Source organism: Ovis aries, chromosome 2 (genome assembly GCF_016772045.2).
Source record: "Ovis aries strain OAR_USU_Benz2616 breed Rambouillet chromosome 2, ARS-UI_Ramb_v3.0, whole genome shotgun sequence".
In the NCBI taxonomy this organism is placed as follows: Eukaryota; Metazoa; Chordata; class Mammalia; order Artiodactyla; family Bovidae; genus Ovis; species Ovis aries.
Genome location: NC_056055.1, coordinates 55,217,733 through 55,236,507, shown reverse-complemented (window position 1 = coordinate 55,236,507; position 18,775 = coordinate 55,217,733). Strand labels below are relative to the sequence as shown.

General features: G+C 41.1%; 1 protein-coding gene and 1 long non-coding RNA gene across 6 annotated transcripts in view; one reads left to right on the top strand and one right to left on the bottom strand.

Annotated features, from left to right (window-relative positions):
• LOC121818625 (spermatogenesis-associated protein 31D4-like) overlaps positions 1-18,775 on the top strand; it is a 201,702-nt gene that overhangs the window by 10,416 nt on the left and 172,511 nt on the right. The gene's annotated exons all lie outside the window — the stretch shown is intronic.
• Positions 5,633-18,775, bottom strand: part of LOC114112973 (uncharacterized) — a 41,093-nt gene continuing 27,950 nt past the window's right edge. Inside the window, exon 3 of the long non-coding RNA XR_006058642.2 lies at positions 5,633-16,206. This is a non-coding gene — a long non-coding RNA (uncharacterized LOC114112973). The remainder of the gene's footprint in view (positions 16,207-18,775) is intronic.

The window sequence follows — 18,775 nt, the reverse complement described above, 5'->3', positions numbered from 1 at the left end:
GAGAACAACGTAGTGGTTATCAGCTAGGAGACGAGGTGGAGAGAGTGGCAATATAAGGGTGGGGGAATGAGAGATACAAAGCATTGGGTATAAGATAGGCTCAAGGCTGGGTTGTACAACACACAGAATACAGCCAGCACTTTGTAATGATTGTAAATGGAGTGTAACCTTTAAAAAGATATAAAAAATTAAATAATCAATGGACCTTAGGCTTCCCTGGTGGCACAGTGGTAAAGAATCCACTTGCCAATGCAGGAGACACGGGTTTGATCCCTGGGTCTGGAAGATCCCCTGGAGAAGGAAATGGCAGCTCACTCCAGTATTCTTGCCTGGGAAATCTCATGGACAGAGGAGTCTGGCGGGATACAGTCCATGGGGTCACAAAAGAGTTGGACATGACTTAGCCACTGAACAATAACAACAATAGACCTTAAAAGCAAAGGAAATTCTAACACATGCCATAATATGGAGGACATTATGCTAGTGAAATAAGCCAGACACAAAATGACAAATACTTTATGATCCTGCCTATATGAAGTACCTAGACTGGGCAAATTTATAGACAGAAAAGTGAACGGAGGTTGTCCGGGGCTGGGGAGAGGAAGTTATTGCTTAACAGGTACAGAGTTTTAGTTCTGCAAGAGGGATAGAGTTCTGTGGATGGTGGTGAAGGCAGCAAGACAGTGTGAATGTGCTTAGTAACACCGCACTGTGCATTTAAAAATGGTTACGACACATTTTGTGTATGTTGTCAGCTATTTGTTTAAAGTCAGTAGGATTTCTTTTTTGAGTGTGTACCAGTTTTACAGTGGATTCTCATCTTATTCATTTCCTGAATGTGCATACCATTGTTTATTGAGCACTTACTGTGTGTCAGGCACTGTTCTAAGTGCTTTATTGTTCATATTACCTCATTTGACCATCAAAGCATTTGTATCACTATCCCTATTTTACTGACCAGAAGCCCAAGGCCCAGTACTTTCTCAGTCACTTGTAGGAGAGCTGGGTTTTTTGCAGCCTGGTACTCCAGAGAACTCACTAGTAGCCACTGGCCACAGTGAATACCAGTTATTGGTCAGAGTGCCCTTTCTTTCTCTTTCATTGATCAAATCCCTCATTGATCTCCTGATAGAAAACATTTATATGTATTTTGCTCACGAGCTTGGTAGGCTGTCTTAGTATTTTGGAGGTGAGGTTGATACTTTAAGAACTTATATTCCTGCAGAGTTGCCTCTGGGCTCTAGAACTGTGTGCATTGCCGGCAGAGAAAGGCAGCTACCTTCAGGTGTGTGCTTTCTGGAAGCACCCAATCCATGCCCTAAATTGCAGTTCAGTTAAAAAAAAGATGGGCTCAGTAGCCAGATGAAGCAGAGGAATGCCAAAGATAGCAAGTCTTAATTTCACCTAGGATAGCAAAGCAACTGTCCTGATTTACAGTGTCACAAATGATAAAATTGAAAAAAAAAAAAAAAAGGGCAGGGGGATATATAGAATTCTGTAATAAATAATGGTTTGGGGTGTCCTGGTAATGGTAGACATATGATCTGGGTCCTGGTAATATGTTTGGAAACATTTGACTTGTTGAATGTAAATGGATTGTTTCTATCCTCCAAACTCTCCTAAAATAAACGGATTTTGAATATCTTTGACCATGAACCACACTAAGAAATACATTTTAAAAACTTTCTGTCCGGTTCTTTCTCTTTTACATTCACAGGGGTCATATAAACAGGTTGCAACATGATTTTAAAACATTACTTTAAATTATGTTACTGTTCTAGTCAAGGTTCTCCAGAGGAACAGAACCAATAGGAGAGAAAAAGAAGAGATTTATTAAAGGAATTGGCCCCTGAGGTTATGGAAGCCGTGAATCTGCCATCTGTAAGTCGGAGAATCAAAAAAGCCAATGGTATAATTCATTTTGAGTCCACAGGCCTGAGAACCAAGGGCTACTTGTGTGAGAACCAGGAGCTTGACATCCCAGCTCAAGAAGAGAGGAGAGCTCACCCTTCCTCCTTTTTGGCCTGTGTGGGCTCCCCACCCCACCCCACCCCACCCATGGATTGGACGATGCCCACCTGCATTGGGCATTGGTGATGGTGAACTTTACTTACTTAGTCTATTGAGTCAAATGCTTATCTCCAGAAGCACTCTCGCAGACACACCTCAAAATGCTTTATCAGCTATCTGAGCATTCCTTAGCCCAGTTGACACCTGAAATGAAACATCACAGCTATATAATTTTTCAGTTTGATTATTAACAACTTCAGCTTGTGGAAAGTCATTAACCCCAAAACCATATTCATGAAAAATGGTGAAACAAGTCTGCTCAATAACGTTAGGACCTTTCTTTACACTTTTGGCAACGATAAATGGTAATCCGTGCCTTAAATGCAGTTGTTCTTGTTTAGTCACTACATCATGTCCGACTCTTTTTGCAAACCCCTGTACTGTAGCCCGCTAGGCTCCTCTATGCATGGGATTTCCCAGGCAAGAATACTGGAGTGGGTTGCCATGTCCTTATCTAAGGGAAATTCCCAATTCAGGGATGAACGCAGGGATGGAACGCATCTCTTACATAGACAGGCAGATCCTTTACCACTGAGCCAACTGAGAAGTCCTACATGCAGGTACAAAGTTCCGGATCAGTAAGATTCGAAGCTCTTCAGAGAATTTCCTGCATAATTCTTTTGTCATTCCCGTCTCTGATGGCCCTTTCCTGCCTTTTGTTTCCATCTCCCCTCTCAGGATCTCCATCCACATCCTGTGGCATCCCTCATTCTCCTCCCTGCCCCACCCAACCCCTAAACCTAGAGAGGTTTACCAAAAAGTGTACCAAGCTTAGAGACAGAGCATCCTGAAACGGAATCCTTGTCTGCCCCTTACTGTATGACACTGGGCAAACTACTCCCCTCTCTGAGCATCAGTTTCCTCACCCATAAAACCAGCATAAAAGCACAGGTCTCTCAAGGTGGTTGCCTGGACTGAAAGAGATAAGCTGAGATAACACAGTATCCTATTCCACTCAGTGCTTGGCCCTAAGAACCTTGTTCCTTTCCCTTTTTTGCCTGGAAAGAAGGGCCCTACCCTAGGTCACTAAAGAGCTGGGGGATTATCTGCCTCCCCCCCCCCCCCAGTTATTATGCATCCTTGAAAATCAGAGAGCAGGACAGATTCTAAAAGGGTGATCTGGGGAACTGTAGTCCAGCCATGGCCTGTGTGGGCCTCCAAGAAATATGTCTGGGGCCCAAGAATACTCTGCAGCCCAGAAATACATCACTATGGGTTTCTTGGGGGCAGGATAAATGGATCTTGTGAAAGGCAGGTGCCATACATAGATCACGAATGCCCTCCCATTCATAGGCTGTTTCATACGCAAGAAAAAATGTTACTGGTACACATATCTTTTTGGAAGTGAAGGGGCTTCCCTGCTGGCCCAGCGGTTAAGAATCTGCCTTGCAATGTCAGGGACACTGGATGGGATACTGTTTAATCCCTGGTCTGGGAAGATCTCACATGCTGCAGAGCAACTGAGGCCCTGCACCACAGCTACTGAGCCTGCACTCTAGAGCCCAGGAGCTGCAGCTACTGAGACCCTTGTGCCTAGAGCCTGTGCTTGGCAACCAGAGGAGCCGCTGCAATGAGAAGCCTGCGCACCGCAACTGGAGAAGAGCCCTTTCTCATTGCAACCTGAGAAAGCCCTCACAGCAACAAAGACCCAGCACAGTCAAAAGATTAAATAATTAAATAAATTTTTTTGGAAGTGAAAATGCAATTTGGTGTGGGAGTAGTATGATGAAAACAAATCATGAGCAACATACAGTGGCTATTTTGGATGGCTAAATCCCCTGAATTCCATCATTTAGGTAATATAACAAGAAAAATGTGGCTTACCAGCAAGAGGTTAATGAAATTATGTCTCAAATATGCTCAAGTGTCATACCATCTCACCCTATGAATGTGAAGTTGTGTGTTGAGAAGACCTTGAGAAACACATATAGGGATTAGGAAATCAATTAGATATTAACTGAATTCTTTTGAGGAATGTGATCTGCCCTAGGATTCTTTTTGAACTGGGAACTTCCACTTTCCTTTCACATCATCTATTTTATTAGCAATGGCTGAGGTCTCTCAATCTGTGAATAGAGTTTAGTGAGAATTGATGAGCCCTGGCTAAGTAAGAATCCTAATGGCCGTGAATTGCTGTTCTGTGGTAGAAGTCAGTCTCAAATATCTTTAAATCCAACAATTCTCTGTCGACCAAGGGACTCTTTAGGACCTCTTCTATGTGTCTTTCTTCATTTGACATCTTTTGTTTGAAATCAGGGCTACTCTAGAAAGATAAAAAAAAAATTGAAATACAAGACATTCACTTGTGAGGAGAATAAAAGAAAAAGAGAAGGGATTTTTCTTTCTAGATTTCGCTTTTTACAGTAAGGAACAATTAGATCATTGGGTAAACAAACTTGGCTACCCAGATCAGGCTTTAAAAAAAAAACAAAACAGGAAAACAAAATCCTCATGATTTATAAAGGGTAGTATGCTTAGCATTGCTGTGTACATAGACCAGTTCTCGCAGCTTTTACATCACTGCCGCTCCCTTCCCCCACTGCAGCCATTTAAGGAGGAGCTCCATTTAGGAGGAAAGAACAAAGCCTATCTTTACGCTGTGAACAGTACAGAGTTGCCAGCTGTGGGGGAGGGGAGAAGAGGAAGGGATAATGAACAAGGAGAAGGTGGTACTTAGTTCTTAAATTTTACTTAGTAAGAATTCCTTCAGTGTCAAGTGGGAGGCATACCTAGAATTTGCAGTCTGTCAACTTGTATCTTATGTCTTCAGACAAATCCCTGGAAACAGCCCTCTTTTTCAGTAAGCATGTTCACACGATAGATTAGCAGACATTAGGACCAGCATGGACTAGAAGATCCACAGTTACACTGGGCTAAAATTAGGAAATTTTTCCCAGGAATGAATGAAGTATTCTCATTTCCAATATCCTTTTAGGTTGAGTATGGAAAAAAAACATGGGTTCGGGGAAAGGCCAGGGTGTGAGTATTGGTTGTGGATAGAAGACGTTAATGATGGGAATTTTTTATTTCCAGTGTGAAAAAGAGCCTAAGATGTTCCTTCTGTGGACCCTATCATTCACATTCTTGAAAAGTGTTTTGAAAGGATTCTGCATAGTTCTACAATTTCATCAGCTACCCAGAAGGAATCTCATGGATTTTGTTTCACTGGGTTTAGCTCAGTGGTCTGTACAGGTTTTTCTCTATGTAAAAGGAATCAGTAGGGAAACAGCTTCTTCAAATATTAGCTTTATAAACCAGAAAAGTACAATTCCTTTGCAACCCAGCAAGCCTTTAAAGTGAATGGAATTTCTTTGGTGAAGTGGGTTTTTTTCCAGCCATAACTCATTTATAAGGATTAATGCCCTACTCATGAGGCTCTAGTTATAGACCTTTTCATGATCCATCTAGATCTGTTCAACTGGGCTGTTGATCCTCAGTAGGTGGACATTTTCTACTGTCTTAGCCATTAAGGCTTAGCTTAGCTACCCAATGTTCCAATTCCAATTCCAATGGGGGATTAAATGAAAATTAAAAGTTGTGAAGCATAATTCATTCCAGGTAGCAAGTTATAAGCCAATATGTTTATTTGGATATACCAAAAACACAGTTTCTGTCCTAGGCTTTGAGGACATCAGGAGCTATATAAACATTAATTCCTGTCTCAGAGAGCATGCAGTATAGCTGGGAAATCAAGCTTATACTTTGTCTTAATTTTATTGAAGTATAGTTGATTTACAATGTTGTATTTAATTTCTGCTATACAGCAAAGTGACTCAGTTATACATATATGTATTCTATTTTCATTTTCTTTTCTCTTATGATGTATCACATGGTATTGGATATAGTTCCCTATCCTATACCATATACCTTGTTGTTTATCCAGCCTATGTATAATAGTTTGCATTGGTTAATCCCAATTCTCCCTTCCTTTTTCCCCCTGCCCCTTGGCGATCACAAGTCTGTTCTCTATGTCTGTGAGTTGGTTTCTCTTTTATAAGTATGTTCATTTGTGTCATATTTTATACTCCACATATAAATGATATATGGTATTTGTCTTTCTCTTTCTGACTTAACTTCACTTAGCAAGATAATCTCTAGGTCCATCCATGTTGCTACAAATAGCATTATTTCATTCTTGCTAATGGCTGAGTAATATTCCATTGTATATATACATCAGTTCAGTTCAGTTCAGTCGCTCAGTTGTGTCTGACTCTTTGCGACCCCATGAATCGCAGCACGCCAGGCCTCCCTGTCCATCACCAACTCCTGGAGTTCACTCAGACTCACGGCCATCGAGTCTGTGATGCCATCCAGCCATCTCATCCTCTGTCATCCCCTTCTCCTCCTGCTTCCAATCCCTCCCAGCATCAGAGTCTTTTCCAATGAGTTAACTCTTCGCATGAGGTGGCCAAAGTACTAGAGTTTCAGCTTTAGCATCATTCCCTCCAAAGAAATCCCATGGCTGATCTCCTTCAGAATGGACTGGTTGGATCTCCTTGTAGTCCAAGGGACTCTCAAGAGTCTTCTCCAACACCACAGTTCAAAAGCATCAGTTCTTCGGCGCTCAGCCTTCTTCACAGTCCAACTCTCACATCCATACATGACCACAGGAAAAATCATAGCCTTGACTAGACGGACCTTAGTTGGCAAAATAATGTCTCTGCTTTTGAATATGCTACCTAGGTTGGTCATAACTTTTCTTCCAAGGATGCATGCATATATATATATGTGTAGATATTAATATATATCACATATTTTTTATTCATTTACCTGTTGATGGACATTTATGTTGTTTCCATGTCTTGGCTATTGTGAATGTCACTGCTGTGAACATAGGCGTGCATGTATCGCTTTGAATTATAGTTTCGTCTGGCTATATGCCCAGGAATGGGATTATTGGATCTTATGGCAACTCTGCTTTTACAAACTTATATTTTAAATGATGAGTACTAATAAAAAAGCAAAACATATACCCAACTGAATGCAGAGTTGAATAGCAAGAAGAAATAAGAAGGCCTTCTTAAGTGAAGAATGCAAAGAAGTAGAGGAAAACAATAGAATGGAAAGGACTAGAGATCTCTTCAAGAAAATTGGAAATATCAAGGAACATTTCATGCAAGGATGGCCGTGATAAAGGACAGAAATGGTAAGGAACTAACAGGAGCAGAAGAGATTAAGAGGTAGCAAGAATACAAGAAGAACTATACAGAAAAGGTCTTAATGACCAGGATAACCAAGATAGTGTGGTCCTCACTTAGAACCAGACATCTGGAGTGTGAAGTCAAGTGAGCCTTAGGAATCATTACTACAAACAAAGCTAGTGGATGTGATGGAATTCCAGCTGAGCTATTTAAAATCCTAAAAGATGATGCTGTGAAAGTGTGCTGCACTCAGTATGTCAGCAAATTTGGAAAACTCAGCAGTGGCCACAGGACTGGAAAAGTTCATTTTTCATTCCAATCCTGAAGAAGGACAATGCCAAGGAATGTTCAAACTATCGTACAGTTGGGTTCATTTCAGATACTAGTAAAGTTATGCTCCAAATCCTTCAAGCTAGGCTTCAGTATTACGTCAACCAAAAAATTCCAGATGTACATGCTGGGTTTAGAAAAGGCACAGGACCAGAGGTCAAATTACCAACTTTCGTTGGATCATTGAGAAAGCAAGGGAATTCCAGAAAAACATCTACTTTTGTTTATTGACTCTGCTAAAGCCTTTGACTGTGTAGAGCACAACAAACTGTGGAAAATTCTTAGAGAGATAGGAATACCGGACTACCTTACTTGTCTCCTGAGAAACCTGTATGTAGGTCAAGAAATAACAGTTAGAAACTTACATGGAACAATGGACTGGTTCAAAATTGGGAAAGGAGTACAACAAGGCTGTATATTGTCATCCTGTTTATTTAACCTATATGGAGAGTACATCATGCGAAATGCCGGCCTGGATGAATCACAAGCTGCAATCAAGATTGCTGGGAGAAATATCAACAACCTCAGATATGCAGATGATACCACTCTAATGGCAGAAAGTGAAGAGGAACTAAAAAGCCTCTTGATGAGGGTGAAAGGGGAGAGTGAAAAAGCTTGCTTAAAACTCAGCATTCAAAAAGCTAAGATCATGGCATGCGGTCCCATCACTTCATGAGAGATAGAAGGGGAAAAAGTGGAAACAGTGATAGATTTTCTTTTCTTGGGCTCCAAGATGACTGCATATGGTGACTGCAGCCATGAAATTAAATGACTCTTGCTCCTTGGAAGGGAAGCTTTGACAAATCTAGACAGTGTATTAAAAAGCAGAGACAACACTTTGCCGAGAAAGGTCCATGTAGTCAAACCTATGGTTTTCCCAGTAGTCAAGTATGGATGTGAGAGTTGGACCATAAAGAACGCTGAGCACTGAAGAATTGATGCTTTAAAACTGTGTATTGAAGGCGGAAGGAGAAGAGAACAGCAGAGGATGAATGGTTAGATAGCATCACTGACTCAAGGAAATGAGTTTCAGCAAAGTCTGGGAGATGGTGACGGACAGGGAAGCCTGGTGTGCTGCAGTCCATGGGGTCACAAAGAGTCTGACACAACTTAGCGACTGAACAACAACAAATAATAAAAATAAAAAATAAAAAACAACTTTAAAACAGTGCATGCTAAGGGTCAAATGATTGTTATATTCGGTGAGCCCTGTAGGGATTAGTGGGGCCATGTACCTGGAGATGGTATCATGATGACATATAATACTTTTCCGAGAGACTCATTCTTTCAGGTTGCACTGAGCCTTGATTCTATTTCGTGCTAGGGCACAACCAAATACAGATATATTTCATTCTCTCATATACATAAAAACTAATATTACTAGCAAAAAATGACTCACCCATCTTCAGTCTAAAGTAAAAACCATTGAGTACAGCTTCATGAAAAATCATCTGGCTATTGAGCTAGGCTTGAGCAACTGTCTTTGAGTTTTGCCAATAATATTTATTTTCTACCCCTTAATTCCTTCTAAACACTTATAGCACCAAAGGTATAGAAACTTATAGGTAGGATGAAGATTTAAGTTTAAAATTTGTATCGCTTAATTTGGTCTGCAGCTGGTGAAGAATGGGTACAGGGAAAGCTGTCATTGTCACTTTTAGCAGTGAGTTACTTTGGCCCAGACCCTGAAATACTTGCATCCTCTGAAGCATACTTTGGGGACCACTGAAAATTGTAGGAGTGATCAAAAGGGGATCTTCAGGTTCCATGGCAGGTTGAAGGAAGATGCCTTTTGGCAGCTTTATAGTCCTACTTATAATTATCTTCATTTTCTAGCCATCATCCATGAGTTCACTGGTCTAAATACTTTATGTGTGAATTCATCTATTCTTCACAATGATTCTAAAGTCAGTATGTTATCACCTCCTGTGCTGGTTAATTTTGTGTGTCATCTTGACTAGGCTATGGGATGCTCAGATAGATGTTAAAACATTATCTCTGCTGTATCTGAGGATGTTTCTGCAAGAGGTTAGCATTTGAATCAGTAGATGAAGTAAAAATAGTCTTTACCGATATGGGTGGGCATCATCCAATGGATAGAACAACATGGAAGGGCAAATTTTCTCTTTGCTTGAGCTGAGACAAACATCTTAAGCTGCCCAACATCATGCTCCTGGTTCTCAGGCCTTAGGACTTGGACTGAATTACACACTGGCTTCATGGGTTCTCTAGCTTGCAGACTGCAGAACATGCGGCTTCTCATCCTCCACAGTCATGTGAACCAGTTCCTTTGATAAATCTCTCCTCTCTCTCTCTCTCTTTCTCTCTATACACACACACACACACACACACACACACACACACACACACACACACATATATATATACACATCCTATTGGCTCTGTTTATCTCTAGAGAACTCTGACTAGAGGATCTCTATTTCACATATGGAATATGAGTCGCAGAAAGTTGCTTTGTTGTTGATGTTGTTCAATCACTCAGTTATGTCTGACTCTTTGCGACCCCATGGACTGCAGCAGGCCAGGCTTCCCTGTCCTTCACCATCTCCCGGAGCTTGCTCAAACTCATGTCCATTGAGCCAGTAATACTACTCAACCATCTTATCCTCTGTCATTCGCTTCTTCTCCTGCCTTCAATCTTTCCCAGCATCAGGGTCTTTTCTAATGAGTCATCTCTTCACATCAGGTGGCCAAAGTATTGGAGCTCTAGCTTCAGCATCCGTCCTTCCAATGAATATTCAGGATTGATTTCCTTTAGGATTGACTGGTTTGATCTCCTTTCAGTCCAAGGGACTTTCAAGAGTCTTCTCCGGAACCACAGCTCAAAAGCGTCAATTCTTCGGTGTTCAGCCTTCTTTGTGGTCCAACTCTCACATCCATGCAAGACTACAGGAAAAACCATAGCTTTGACTAGATGGACCTTTGTCGGCAAAGTAATGTCTCTGCTTTTTAATACATTGCCTATGCTTGTCAGAGAGTTTCTGGCTTTCCTCAAGTCTCACTAGCTAGTAGGTGGCAGAGATACTCTGTAGTCAGCATCCCTCACCCTGGGTGCCTGCCACCCCTCAGGTGGGTTACCACTTTGAGCCAAAGCCTAACCTCTGGGTTTAACTGAAGGAGCTGAACCTAGAGAAGTCCAGTTTGGAGATGGTCAGAGTTCCTGTCGCCTGGAGCATGAGAAAAGTCTTAGAAGAAGAGTGCTCTCTTAAACTCAGAGACAGTAGCAACAACACAGAAATGGCATGTTTTTGAACTGGTGTAAGATTTGTCAAGACAAACCACACCTGCTTTGATTCTTCCCTGGCATCTTTTTTCTTCTGGTCCTTAAGGAAATTGAAACAGCCTGTAGCAAGACTTGTTCTTTCTCAGGGCTTCTTGGCCCCCTGTAGAGTTAGTTTGAGTTGAGTCACCATAGGGAAGGGAGGACAGACATGGCTGGATAGTGTGCCTGGTGGCACTTCTTGGAGACAGGATTGCCCCCAGCCGCCCATCTCATCACAGATGGTAACTCTGGGGGACTCCCTTTTGCCCTTGTACTTCTGCCCCCTTTCTACCCCTTTCTTGACCACCTCCCTTACTGTCTTCCATTCCCCCCAATATGATAATCTAGGATACATTTATTGAAGGGTTATGTTACTGTTCATTGCAGTCAAGAAGCTTTGTTTAACCTTTTTCTTCTTTGCTTCCTGCTATTGTGAAGGGCCAGGCTGGCCTTCCCGGTGCCTTCTGAGGATGTTTAGACTAAGGAAACAAAGCAAAGTAGGAAGATTTGTTTAGGAGTCCTGGTCTTGGCCCCATCTTTCTCTCCAAATGAATCAGAGACACATTGGAAGGGGGTGGGTGTGGGAGCTGGATATGGCACTTGCCCAGCTGGTTCTTTTCCCCATTTGACTGTTGTTCAGTGTGTGTCTGTTCTACCTTATGGCAAAGATCCCTGGAGGGATAGAGAGGGCAGTGACAGGAGCTGTTCCTCAGAACCTCTTCCTGAAGTTCTAATATCAAGAGGACACTGTTAGGTAATGCTAAGGCTGTAATATTAGCGACTGACACTGTTTGGGGGAAGACAGGCAATGGTATGTATCCCAACAGAGCCCACAAATGGACTGGTTATACCTTTGTCAATATTGAATCAAATGCCATAAAATATTTCCTCTTCTCTAATCCAATAATCCCACTGCTGGGACGGTGGTCAAGGAAAGAGTTAAAAGTAAGACAAGATAATTATAAGTATACCTAGTGCCCAGGTCTTAGTTTCTAAATACTATCATCCACAGGTAGGTACCAGAGCTTCTGGGAAAAATCTCATTCAGATTTGGGGCAGGGAAACTGGGAGATAGATCTGTGTAGACATACAGGTATAAATATAGACATGAGCAAATGGATAATAGGACTGAACAGTTCTTGCACCACTTTGCAGAAAAATTCCTTCAGATGCTTGGTGAACACGCATATTTCTGGGACCTACCTTAGGGAGCAGGACAACTGCATGTTAAGGTATTCTCTAAATTACCCTTTGTGCACATATCAGTGTAAGAAATATTTGTTTAAAAGATTGCAAAAATGCTAGAAGCCATTATAAGACTGAGAATATAGAGAAGTAATAGGTGTCTCTGGATAATGCAATGCACAGAACCAAGAAACAGAATGTTTTACTGCAGACCCCTGTGTCGTTGCTGAGAGGGCAAGAGAGTTACTGCAAGCATAAATGTAAAACGAGAGGCCATACAAGAACAGAAGAAAATAGAGGTGAAATTGTACCGGATCACAAGATAGAGGACTTTGTAAGCATAAAAGCAAAGGAAAAAAACAAAGTATTGCCACGTTTGAATGTTATATACTTCAGCAGGTAAAAGAGATCATAAGAAAACATTAATATAAGAAATGTGGAGGGACTTCCTTCATGGTCCAGTGGTTAAGACTTCACCTTCCAATTCAGGGAGTGAGGGTTCGACCCCTGAACTGGGAGCTAAGATCCCATATGCCATGTGGCCAAAACACTAAAACATAAAACAGAAGAGATATTGTAACAAATTCAATGGTGACTTTTAAAAAATAATCCACATCAAAAAAAAATCTTAAAAAGAAAAGAAATGGGGTAATCCTGTGGCACAGATGATCAAGTAACATCATTAATATATAAACTTTATATAACCCATTCAGGAAACTATGACTATCTTAATAGAGAAATGAGCAAACACATGAACAGACAATTCCCAAAGGAAATACAATTATCAATATATATGAAAAAATGAATATGAAATACATATTAAGCAAAAATGAAATGCCTTTTTCTTTTCAGATTCCCTGTATAAGTGAGATCATGTAGCATTTGTCTTTCTCTGTCTGATCTGTTTCACTTAATTTACTGCTTGAAATGCCATTTTTAACTTCTCAAATTGGCAAAAAAAAAAAAAAAAAGTAATGATTTGGTGTAGTGAGGGAAATAAGAAAAGTCTTCCACTGTTAGTATAATGTATTTGGGCAATTTTTCTGAAAGTCATTTGGAAGTATAGATCAAAAGTTTGAAAATATTCTTACCCTTCAAAAACAATTCTGCTTCTAGGCACTCACCTTTTCAAAATTATGTAAAATGATGTCCCTTTTAGTATTTTTGGTAATATCAACAAACTGGATGTCCAACAACAGAATTTTGGATCAATATATTATGGAAGTCATATAATGCAGTGTTTTTGAAAGCCTTTGCAAAGCATGCTTTAGTAAAAGGATTCCACATTTGGATGCCAGACAGTAATAAAAGGGAGTATAGTAGTCTGGATATAAAATGAAGACATGGAGAAGAGAACTATTTCATGTTCCTAATTTTTTAAAGAGTATACGTGAAATTACAAACAGCAACTGACAGTCTAAGTTCGAGAACCATAGGGCACAGTGAGAACTGCGCTGAAGTGGAAGCACAGTCCTCTCACACAGGATCAGCAGGGTTCCACGTGTCTGAACACCCTGTGAGCCCATCAGATGTATGTATTGGCCACCAATTTAAAACCTTTGCTTTCAAGTTTTTGTTGGCAAGAAAATGTTTATAATTGTTACATGAAAAAGGTAGGTTCTGTAGTAGGAAATATATAGCGATAAATGTGTAATCGTAAATGTAGTATATCATAGTATGATATTGAGTTAGATAATTGGTGTATATGTGTATGTGTGTACATCTTAATATATGCACAGAGCAAAGCCTAGAAGGAAACGAGCCAAAGTGTGACTTTATGTAGGTCTTATAATCACAAACTGCTTTAATTTTTTTTTATATCTCTGCATTTTTAATATTTTCCATAACAAATGCATACATGTTGTTGTTGTTGTGCAGTTGCTCAGTCATGTCTGACCCTTTGCGACCCCATGGACTGCAGCACACCAGACTCCTGTGTCCTTCACTATCTCCCGGAGTTTGCTCAAATTTATGCCCACTGAGTTGGTGATGCTATCTAACCATCTCATCCTCTGCTGCCCCTTTCTCCTTTTTCTTTCAGTCTTTCCCAGCATCGGGATCTTTTTCAGTGAGTACATGTTACTTTTAAAAACAACTATACCCACAAAAGTCTATTTTGAAAACACCTAGGTTCAGTTTTTTGACACTCAGGAAGGATGTTCCTGAAAAGCACAGATGGAGTCCTCCTCTAGCAGTTGTATTGTCAGCTCTTGACCTAAAACTGGGTCTGGTAGCCTGGTTGTTGCTGCTGTTGTTTTTAAAAGGTTCACTGAGTTTTGGCAACCTTGTGTTCGTTCATTACCATTGCCAAGAAATTTACAGATGTGTGACCCAGTCAGAGTTTACTTGTTATAACTTTTGAAAAAGTTCTGTTTCTTCATAGATAGAGACGTATACTTTAAAAAGATAACTATACAAATATATACTATCTACGTCAAACCTATATAGGTATAGATAGATATATACTGTCTATGGGCTCTTCCCTGGTGGCTCAGATGGTAAAGCGTCTGCCTACAATGTGGGAGACCTGGGTTTGATCCCTGGGTTGGGAAGATCTCCTGGAGAAGGAAATGGCCACCCACTCCAGTACTCTTGCCTGGAAAATCCTATGGAAAGAGGAGCCTGGTAGGCTACCGTCCATGGGGTCACAAAAAGTCGGACACGACTGAGTGACTTCACTCACTCATACTGTCTACACCAAGCCCTATTAAACAGCAAAAATCCATGCACTGTACTTCAGATGTTCAACTATCCTTATGAAACCGGTTGAAAAACTTGCTGTTCATTTGTGTACATGGTTAGTCTTAAGCATCCATAAGTTATCTGTTTTCCCTTAGGCTGGGGAACACTTTGGAAGTCAGACCAGCAAATCTGGAGAATGCTAATAGAGAGTTGCAAACCTGTGAGCTCCTTTATTCCATTCACAGACTTCCAGAACAAAATGGATTGCTTCACAATTGTGAAGAGGTAAAAAAAAAAGAATAGAAAAGAAGAAAAGAAGATGTTGGCTTTGTCTGCCGTTGGTTTGAGTAGAGGGAGTTTTTTGTTTTTTTTTTCTCTCTCTCTTTGGATGAAAAGTGGGATCTTAATGGGCACTCGCAGTCAGCCGAGGCAGCCTCTGAAAGCTCCTCTTGTGAGAGATAGAAGGATCCATTGTTTCGCCAATCTGAAGTTATCACTCTTCCCTTTATCCTTTCTTTTGGACCTTTTAGTGTTTGCTTTATCAGAATATTTTAATCCCTACTGTGGTGACTGGTGTAATTTATCTCATTAAGCCTCTCCTGTTTTCTTCTGTTTACATGACTAATATTATTATGTTTTATGGGGCTTATACCAACAAGCCGCTCTTTTGTCCCATTGTTTCAGCTCTAGGCCAAAAATCAACAAAGGAAGTTTTATCTTTCCAATCTTAGACCTCACCTACTTGTCATTCAGTTTGTACAGGTTGCATGAAGAGCGTGTTCCTTTGAAAACAAAGCAAGGATTCATTTTTATGACCTAAAACCAAACAATTACCTTTCTCAAAAGGTCCCGGTCATCTCTTTTTACGAGTGTAGAGTGGCAGACTCACCTTATGAGAGGGGAAAAAATAAGCAGATACTTCCTTGTGGATTGAAAGCCTAAAGTCCCCTAGCAATAATGCTCTGCTTCCTAACTTGTCTATCGTTCATAGTGTATAGAATATCTTAGAAGCAGAGAACCTGAGTGCTGGAAGGTAGGTGGTGAGGTTATCTCATCCAAACCCCAGCCCTTCAGCAAGATTACACCCAAGCTGGACTGAGCCAGACTGGAGGAGAATCAGCCCTGTTTTAAAGGAGAGCCTTCATTCAACCAGTCGCATATTTGAAATGCTCTGTCAGAACGTTCCTTCTCTAAAACACCAGCGTAATAAAAGCTCTAATTGTCATTTCCTTAGTTCCGCTTTTTCTTTTCCAGATTGAAAACAACTGGGTGCCATGCTCAGGGAACCAGCAGCAGCTTAATGAACAGTAACTTCCTCCAAGGCAGTGATTCTCCAATGTTAGTGCACAGCAGACCTGCCTGCAGGCTTCTGAAAAGCTCAGATTGCTGGCCTTCCAGAGTTTCTGATTCGTGAGAAGGAGGAAAGCTGGAGAATTTGCATGTCTAGCAGGTTCCCAGGTGTCGCTGATGCTGTCAGACCAGGAATCCCACTTTGAGAACTGCTGGCTCTAGGAACTCGAAAGGAGAAATATGAGGATAATTAAGAAGCAGAAACAAGTGGAGTAACAGCAAGTCAACCTCTACATGGAAAATGTTAAATGCCTATCAGATAAGTTCTTTGCTGTCAGGCAGAGTCCAGTGGGGAAGGCTGACCACGAGCAGTAGTTCAGGATGTTAGCAATTAACTCAGGGACCTGTGGGAGCAAACAGGAGCACAGTGTTCTGGCTAGGTGGGGAAGAGGCTAGGAAGGCTTCCTGCAGAAAGGGAGGCCTGAGGAGTAATTGCTGGGTTGACTCTTAAAAAAGGGCAGGTATCCAGACAAAGGGAGGGCTTTCCAGGAGAAAGAACTAAAGAGGAGCTGTGGAGTTTTCATGGAAATTTTCAAGTCATTCAATTTTCTCAGAGGGGAGAGAGGCCAACGAGGTGGTGATGACAACCACAGAGGTAGGCAGGGGCTAGATGAAGAAGGAACGTCAGAGCTGGTAATGAGTCTGGCGATATTCTCTAGACCATTATTTGTCATGGAATATAAAGAACAATTTAAGAAGGCTCCATGAACCTCAGAGATGAGAAGAGAGTACAGAACACAGCTATCCCCAATCCTTGTACTTCTTTCTCTGTAGTTAGGACTTCTCTACGAGGCTTACTCTGGTTTGCAGCTGATGTCGAGGCCTTGCTAACTTTCTAGCCTACATGTGAACAAAATTCCCTTTCCTTTTAGTTTAGTTGAGAGCGTTTGGAGTTTCATAAAGGGAAATTTTTAAAGACTAGGCAAACATAAAACCAAAGTGAATAGAATACAGAATTGGGGTCTAGAGATAAACAGACTCCTCTAGCTTATCTTTCACTAGCTATGCAGTGTACTGCACGTTACTTAACTTCTTGTGCCATAGTTTCTGTGTTTAAATAGAGACTAATTCCCTGACAGGATCCATAGATCTTAGTAGTCTGGCCCCTACCTGCCTTTTTCAGCTTCATCTTATGTCCACTGATCTTACTCTTTCTGCTCCAACTGCATAAATCTGCTTCAGTCTTGTTTTTCATGCTCCCTTCTACCACAGGGCCTTTGCACATACTCTATCTTCTGTCTGCAATAGTTTTGTCTGCCTCTTCAGTAACGCCTAGATCTAGATGTAAGGTCCACTCCCTCTAGGAAATCCTTGATCTCTCTGAATAAGTAAAAATCCCTCCTGTTTATAGGGGTTTTTTTTTTTTTTTTTTTTACTATGAGGAACTTATATGATAACACTTAATATTGTTATTTGTGTCACTCTTTGCTTAATGTTTCTCTTCTCCTAAACCGAGGGTCAGCAAACTATTTCCACCTTTGGCCTGCAGTCTGTTTTTATAAATAAAGTTTTATCGAGGGACTTCCCTGGTGGTTCAGTGGCTAAGACTCTGTGCTTCCAGGGCAGGGGGCCTAGGTTCAATCCCTGGTGGGGGGACCTAGATCCTGCATGCCACAATTAATTTGCATGCCAAAACTAAAAATATCCCTCATGCTGCAATGAAGAGTGAAGATCCTGCATGCCTCAACTAAGACCCGGTACAGCTAAATAAAAAATATATACATTTTCAAGTTTTATTGAAGCACAATCATGCCCACTTATTTACATATTATCTGTGGCCACTTCTGTACTATAGTAGCAGAGTTGAGTTGCAGCAGACTTTACGGCTCAAAATGCCTAATTACTCTGGCCCTTCATAGAAAAAATTTACCAAGTCCTGTACTTGACTAGAGTCTCCATGAGAGCAGGTACAAGACCTGTTTTTGCTTAGTTACATATCTTCAGCATCTGGCCCAATGTCTGTTGTATGAAAGATGCACAATCAATCAATAATAATAAATGCAGACTTCTCTGGTAGTCCAGTGGTTAAGAATCTGCCTGCCAATGCAGGGGAACACAGGTTCAGTCCCTGGTGTGGAAGAGTCTACCTGCCACAGAGCAACTTAGCCTGTGTGCCACAACTACTGAAGCCTTCACAGCTAGAGGCTGTGCTCTGCAACAAGAGAAGCCACCGCAATGAGAAGCTCCACAACTAGAGAAAGCCCGTGTGCAGTGATGAAGACCTAGCACCGACAAAAAGTAAAACAATAATAATAAATGCAAGGAGATTTTTTTTATGTCTTTTTTACTAGAGTGTTGGAAGGGTTAAATAGGATAATATATATAAAGAACCCAGCAATAGTGCCTGAAACATACCAGATTGCTAATGAATTCTCAGTCTTTCCTTAGCGCGTGTTGGTCTTCTCTAGGGGTCTGGATATAAGCTGCCCCCTGGCCCTGGGCTGAATTACATTCCTGTCCTTCACCAGTTCCACTGTCTCTTGCCCCCTGGCTTTTGCCTCATGTACTTCTATTTCTGGCTCCAGGATTCTTTCCTTGGTCTCAGATTCTTAGGAATGTCTTCACTCTTCCTAAAGATTTTTCTTCTATCTTTTTGAAGCGTGTTATTCTCAAACCTTGTAGCCTTAGGGTGACCCTCCTTTAATCTGTCCCCAGGGCTTGGCTTCACCAGGGTCATCTATGTGATGGCAGTTTCATCTTATTTTGTGGCTTCCTCCTTGAGGGACAGCAGACA